Here is an 8113-nt window from a genome sequence, read left to right as displayed (position 1 = left end):
TGTTCTTTTAGACTGTATTTGTTTGTGTACTTTCTCAATGGGATTTGGAACGATCTGCTTCCGCTAATTGGTTCTCTACTTAGAGTCGCTTCATTCACGATTTGAAAAAAAATATATATAAAGCAAAAGAATACTCTAACTAAAAATTTAAGCATAGACGAGGCAACGAGATACAAGTGAATATTTCTAGAGGCTAGTTAAAAAATACTCTGTTAATATTTCTAATAGCTTATAGAAATACAAGCTACTTCAGCCTTTTACTTAGAATAATGAGGGTTGACGAGGAGAACATGCATTGATGTTGCTAAGAATTCATGTGAAATAATGAACTTGCGTTGATTTGCACTAAAAATCCCTGCTAACCCCATATCATGTGTTATCTTACATCAAAATGTCTATTGTGAAGTTATCGCAAAAGGCGATTGCATGCGTTGATCTTAATGAAGAAAAGTTGGTCGCATGCACTGCCACAACTACAGAGTGATAGCCATGATAGAAGTATGATTGCAAAAAGTGGGTGGAATATGTTGATCCTGCATAAAAAGCGAATATGAACGCATGCCTTGGGATGTCTAAGCTACTCAATAGACTTCTTGAAAAGCAGTCAGACCATGATCAGCGCTGGCATTCTCACTACCGCGTTAGCAATGGCGGTGATTTAGAGTGGGATTATCAAAGTTGTCAAAATTTGGCTCTATAAATAGAGTCATGGAGCCCGAGTTCAAGCATCTGGGACTTCTGTATTGGGCAGATTCCTGTGATCACAGACAAGAGCATGAGCAAGAATTTCTTTGAGAGTTCTTCATTTCCACAACTTCCTCCGATTGACGATCAGAGCTTCGTCGGAGATAGTGCTCGAGAGGGACTACTCCACCACTTATCCATTGCACCACTAGCAGCCTTGACACACATCTGATGGAAGCAAGAGATTGCCTACATCTAGCCTTTCATCTCTCTTCTCACTCTGTATTGTATTACATTTTGGCTTAAGACGTTAATACACTTTGTAATTAATGCCTCTCTTTAGTTCCTTCAATAACATTTTCATCATATTTTTCTACTTTATCATACATTTTGTAATTAATGACGAAAATGTTACCTACAACAATATTTGAGAAGTTATCTACAACAACATTTGAGAAGTTATCTGCAACAACATTTGAGAAGTTAACACACAACATTTGTATGTGACAACCAAGAGTATCAAGTGATGTTTTTTCATGAGGGATAGTCAATGTGATGCACTCTTTTTCCCTTGACTATGGTTTTATTCCACTGGGTTTTCCTAACAAGATTTTTAATGAGACAGTTATTAAAGTATATGAATGATGTACTCTTTTTCTTTCACTAGGTTCATTGGATTTTTCCTAGTAAGATTTTAACTAGACATATATTTTATATACTAAGGACATCCAAGGGGGAGTATTATAAATATATTAATTATGTAGATGTCCATGCATAACCTCCGCAAGTTAAAATTCATCTATTAACTCCTTCATATTAATCTCCATAATTTTCTTGTCCCCTCTTTATATTTGATTATTATAACCACCATCTTCACAATCTTATAAATAGAGATTATAGAGATCATTTGAATACACATCTTAATTGAATATAATAAATATGTTCTCTAGGGAAATTTGTGTGGATGACCCAAAAATTGGGCCCAAAATGTCAAATGACCCATTTTTAAAAAATAATGTCAATTAATCCTCTGCTGACATCATCGCCATACCAAATTACGTAAATTGCCCTTACACTGGCCTCACGAGGTAAATCTCGCTCTTGTCTGATTAAACGCTCTCGCTTTCGCTCTTGCTCTCGCTTGAAATTCCTTGGTTTGATGTGATTGCTCGTCAGTGTACTGTTGATTTGACAAAATGTCACGACGGAAGCCTCAAATCAAATCAATAATACCTAAATACAAGACAATGGTGATTTCTTTAAACTCTAAACTCTCTTTCAAAGGTGATTGCTTCTCTAGTTTTCGACGGTGTTTTGTTGAACAGAGATTTTTCGAATGGGGATTTCCAAGACGAGGCTTTCTCAGAAAGGAACAGCTTTTTCAAAAAGGTGAATTATTTTGAGTCTGTTTAATTATTTTTGATGTATTATTTCTGGAAAGGTAGCATTATGAAATTTTGTATTGGAAGAGAGTAAGAAAGAGGAAGAGTAAGAAAGAGAGCGAGATTATGAGAGAGAGCGAGATTTTGAGAGAGCGAGATGTTGAGCAGGAGCGAGAGCGAGATTTTGAGCGAGGACGAGATTTTGAGAGAGAGCGAGATTTTGAGAGAGAGCGAGAGTACACTTCAATTGCTTATACAACTTAATGACAAATGTTCTCTTGCTTTGTAGAATGACAGAAAAGTGTCTATTTATTCGATTTGGAGGTGATTGGGATGAGAATGAAAGTTCGTATATTGGGGGACAGTTGAAAGGAATCGTTGTGCCCCCTACAATGAATTATGAAGAACTTAAATCTCGTATTTACAAGGCTATAAAAGTTAGTTCTTCAGAGTTTGATCTTATCCTGAAAGTTAAATATAATCTTGAATTTGAAGCCCCTCCACAATGCATAACGGATGATGATGATCTTCACTTCCTTCTTTTTCGAGAAGAGCTTAGTAGACTTCAGATAGCTGTAACGTTGAAGTCTAAATAGGACGAAAGGGTTGGAATGGGGTTTGAAAATGTGAGTTATGATGATACGGCTGTGGACAGACAATACGAGGAATCATATCAGTTTCGTCGGGAAGAGGATGATATTCCATTGTTTACCATCACTGTACCATCAACATTTGATTATATGAATTGTGGTTCTTCAGTGGATATGGATGTGAATGAGCAACCAGCAGGATTGAATGAAATGGATCGTGATCATGGAGATGTGCGTCGTTCTATAGCAACTTTAGTGGTTCCACCATTTGTGTCTTCAAGTCATAGGACAAAGTTGATTGTGCCTGGCACCTTTTCATCTAGGACAGAGGACGTTGAAGTTGGTCAACTATTTGAGCAAAAAGGACTTGAAAATGAGATTATCTATTTTGTCCATCAATAGAAATTTTGAATTTAAGGTCAAGAAATCAACCAAATCTCTGTTCACTGTCAAATGCATTGGGGAGACATGTAAGTGGAGCCTTTGTGCAGTCAAAATGGAAGGGTCTGATATATTCAAGATCACAAAGTACTGCAGTTCGCACACATATTCCATAGGAATTTTGAATCACGACCATAGACAAGCAACTGCTACAGTTGTTGGTCAACTCATCAAAGATAAGTTCACGGGCATAGGGCGTATTTATAAACCTTGTCATATCATTGAGGATATGAGGAGAGATTATGGTGTGAACATAAGTTATGATAAAGTGTGGCGTGCAAGGGAAGCCGCGTATGATCTCACTAGAGGTACTCCAGAATACTCATACTCCATACTACATGCTTATGGAGAAGCGCTAAAAATAGAGAATTTGGGTACGGTCTTTGAGATCGAACTTGAAGATGAGGTGCATTTCAAGTATATGTTTATGGCATTAGGGCCTTGTATTAGAGGTTTTGCAAGCTGTCGGCCTTGTATTATTGTTGATGGGTCGCACTTGAAAGGAAAATACAAAGGCACCATGTTGGTTGCAGTTTCTATGGACGGGAACAATCAATTATACCCACTAGCATACGCAATAGCGGACAATGAAACCGATCGATCATGGAAATGGTTTATGTCAAACTTGAAATGCAGTATCGGAGAATTCGATAATCTGGTGTTTGTGTCTGATCGGATGGTATCTATCGGTAATGCTATTTGTGCATTTTTTCCCACAACATTTCATGGATTGTGCACATGGCATATAGAACAAAATTTGGTTACAAGCTTTAAGGATAGCACAGTTGTTGGGATATTTAGAGATACAGCAAGGGCATTTTGCATGACAGAGTTCCAGACAAAATGAGATGAACTCCGCAGTTTTAGAGGCGGTGCTGTCACGAAATATTTGGAAGACATCGGTCTTCAAAGGTAGGCACGGGTTTACCAAATAGAACGAAGATATGATAACATGACATCCAACAATGCATAGTGTTTCAATTCCTTAACTAAAGAGTATCGACTAATGCCCATAGTATGCTTGATTGAACATGTTAGAGGAATGCTCCAATCGTGGTTCTACGAATGGAGGAATTACTGGGCATCTCGAACAACGTTGCACTCTTACTACTATGAAACTCGATTGGCAAGTGAAGCTGGTAAGGGCAGACGATATCAGGTGGAGCCTATTTATTGTTATCGGGTACACATGCGAGATAATAGATTGGACGGTATTGTCAATCTTCACACGAAGGAATGCACGTGTAAGGAATTCGACTCACTTGGTATCCCGTGTTTCCATGCAATTGTTGCTGCCAGGGAAAGAAATATACCCATCCACAGTCTTTGCAGTCGATTTTATACAGTGGACTCTCTAATGATTGCGTATGCAGAGCCTATAAATCCACTTGGCCACATATCTGAATGGAAAAGACCTTCTGGATACATAGAAAAGATTATCCTTCCTCCGAAGTTTGTGCCACAAGTTAGGCGACGGAGAGTGAGAAGAATACCATCTAGAGGAGAATTTCGCAGATAAATGAAATGTGGTTGGTGTGGGAATTATGGACATAACCGCCAAAATTGTACTGAATCGTTTACAACCGTGCGACATGCTGAAAATGCTAGAGACCGAGACACAAACACCCCTCATTCAGTTTAGTTATAAATACCATTGATCATTTTTTCATACGTCATACTTGTAACATACTTCATACTTTTTCATACTTGTAACATACTTCATACTTTTTCATACTTATAACATACTTCATTGTTTTTCATACTTCATACTTGTAACACTTCATACTTCATACTTTCATCTTGTAAACAAAAAATAATAACAAGCTAGAGTATTTATATAATAGCAATATTCATACTCTCTCAATCTTCATACTCTTTCCATCTTCATACTCTCTCAGTCTTCATACTTATAACAAAAATGGATAACTTCATACTTTCTCAATCTTCATACTTGTAACAAAAGTGGATAACAAATACTCTCTCAATCTTCATACTTGTAACAAAAAACAATGACTTCAGACTCTCCCAATCTTCATATTTGTAACAAAAATGGATAACAAATACTCTCTCAATCTCACTTTCTCTCACAATCTCGCTCTCTCTGAACATCTCCCTCTCTCAATCTCGCTTTCCATCAATCTCGCTCTCTCTCACGAACTTGCTTTCTCTCAATCTCATTCTCTCTCATAATCTCGCTCTCTCAATCTCACTCTCTCTTACAATCTCGCTCTCTCTGAACATCTCGCTCTCTCAATCTCGCTCTCTCTCAACATCTCGCTCTCTCAATCTTTGAACTTTGAACCTTGAACCATATAATGTTCTAAGCTCAATTATGCATGTTCTGATAAAATTCTGATATTGAACTTTGAACTTTGAACTTACATAAAAAAAATAGATGTTCAATTATATCATGAAAAGAGCAGTAGCTCTATTATACATAAAAAATGCATGTTCTGATAAAATTCTGATATTGAACTTTGAACTTTGAACTTACATAAAAAAAATAGATGTTCAATTATATCATGAAAAGAGCAGTAGCTCTATTATACATAAAAAATGCATGTTCTGATAAAACTCTGATATTGAACTTTGAACTTTGAACTTTCATAAAAAATATAGGTTCAATTAAACAATGAATGTTTTTACATACATAAAAAATACAATATTCTATACATATAAAAAAATATGGAGTGTTTACCCATACCTGACACGATAATTGTATCCTATATTCACTCATCTTCTCCTGAGTGATTACGAATGGATCAGCACCAATCACCAGGTGTTCCAGTAGTTTTATTGCGAAGATGCCACAATCAAGCAACCCGTGTTGTATGTTAATGTTCATAGGTCGCGAGATTTTCCAACGGGCTATGGATAGGTCTGGCTTCGATCAATCCACGTCACAGTAGTGAAGTAGGGATGGTACTGTGACCGTCAATGGCTCTAGCCAATTCACCAGCTTTGTCATTGGTGTGAATGACGAAATTGAATCGAACACGAATATGTGGCCTCTGTTAATGTCCATCGCAAGGACCATCCAGTGGTCACCAATATTCATCGTTGTATAAACGAAATCCACATCTACCCATTTGACATCGAATTTACCGGTGACGTAGTCCTTATACGTGTTTTCATCTTCCCAAGCTAGGGCAGCCTCCAGAAATGGCTTATTCTTTATTCGTTTAAATACCCCGCCACGAGCATTAAGGTGACTCTGTCAAATAAAATGAGAAGTTAAGTAAAGAAGTAAAGACCAAGAAACTTAACGAAATACGAAGTTAAGAAACGAAATATCAAAACTTACCGTTACACCAATTGGCAAATGGTGAACTTGTGCATGCACATGTCGGGCCGGGTATAAAATTTATCTTTCATAAAATAAAATAAAGTATTTATGGTTTGCACGAAAAAATAATATGTCGGTAAAAGTACAAGACAACCAACATGTAAAGACGTAAAGACTAGAACACTTACATCGCACTTGACCAACGAATTCGGTGTAATCAATTCCTTGAAGAATTGCTTGGCGAGTGGTTTAAAAGAGTTCTCTCGAACCTCGTTGGTTGTATTGTCGTCCAAGATCCAACCTATCATTTATGTCAAGATATTGTGTGGAACATCGTGTGCTACGTTATATGTGACGATCGATCTAGATATTGCCGTAGCTACACCTGGGAGAGGATGTTTAGCCACACTTTTCTTCTTTACTTGGGCTGGGGGTGTATATTTATCAACCAATTTTCTCTTACGACTAATTCTTCGAGATTCCTACATAAATAGGTAATAAAATGTTACTCATCAAGAAATATAAAAATATAAATAAAGATTACTGATCAATAAATTACTCACCAGTGGAACTCTTTCTGTGGTCGTAACAATCCCAGAAGTGTCTGCCTCTGGGATGCCAGACATGTCAGCCTCTATATGTGGCATGGTGAGTAAGGCAGACATGTCGCGCTCTGTTTGTGGGACGTTGACCTATATAGGTTCGACGACAATCGGTGATGTCATGGCAGTGGTGGTACAGGTTGTACAGGGGGGGTGGGAATAGGTGATGTGGTGGTATCGGGCTGTAGAGGGGGGATGGGGATGGGAGTGTCAAAGGCGGTCGCAGTCGTATCGGGATCCCGAGATGGGATGGGTGACTTAGTCGTCTCCTCATTCACTGTGGAATCCTTCAATTAGTAAAGTAAAATGGTGAGTTCACGAACATGTAAAAGCTAAACACATAAAGACATAAAATGATGCAAACCTTGCACATAGACTGCAACAATGACAGGATGGCCGACAATTGCCCTTTCATATTAGTCATGCTTTCCTCCATATTCGATACACGACTATCTAAACCCGATATACGACCATCCAACCTCGATAGTGAGCTGTCAATGTACCATAGGTACGAATAAATAGACTCGTCAGCATTGACTCCCTCTTTGTGACGGGCAACACACTCAGGACACTCCTCATCCACAGGTCACTCTGTACCGAAGTCCGCAAGAAAGACATTAACTTGGTTCAACTCGTCCTCCTCGCATACATCCCCCATCATATCATGGAACATATCATCATTACGTGTGTATTCCCTCCTTCCACCCTTCCATATTCAGCATCTTTGTGCTCAGAATGCTCGGGTTCATCCCCTCCCTCCACCCTGACAACCTCATCACTGTCATCTCCACAATGGTCATCACCATCACTTTCACTTCGGGACTACCCCCCTCACTCATCGACCTATTGCCACTTTTAGAACTATCATCATCCGCACTAGCTCAAATATAGGTCGTCGTTCCACTGGGGTATCCCGAAACTCTCTTTCAACATCTAATATCACAGTGCCCTCTTTAACCTTTATCTGCATTAACAACCCAGTAAACTAGTTAGTGTCAATTTAACAACCAGATAAACATATTATGCATAAAGTAAACGTACATTGTTAGACTCGAATATCTCTCTCTCGAGTACTTTGAAGGACACTGAGTGGGAGTATGACCATCGTAATATGCGGGGCAAAGCCAT

This window comes from Benincasa hispida, chromosome 4 (genome assembly GCF_027475165.1).
Source record: "Benincasa hispida cultivar pf3 chromosome 4, pf3_genome.v1.1, whole genome shotgun sequence".
NCBI lineage: Eukaryota > Viridiplantae > Streptophyta > Magnoliopsida > Cucurbitales > Cucurbitaceae > Benincasa > Benincasa hispida.
This window is presented reverse-complemented; position numbering follows the sequence as displayed.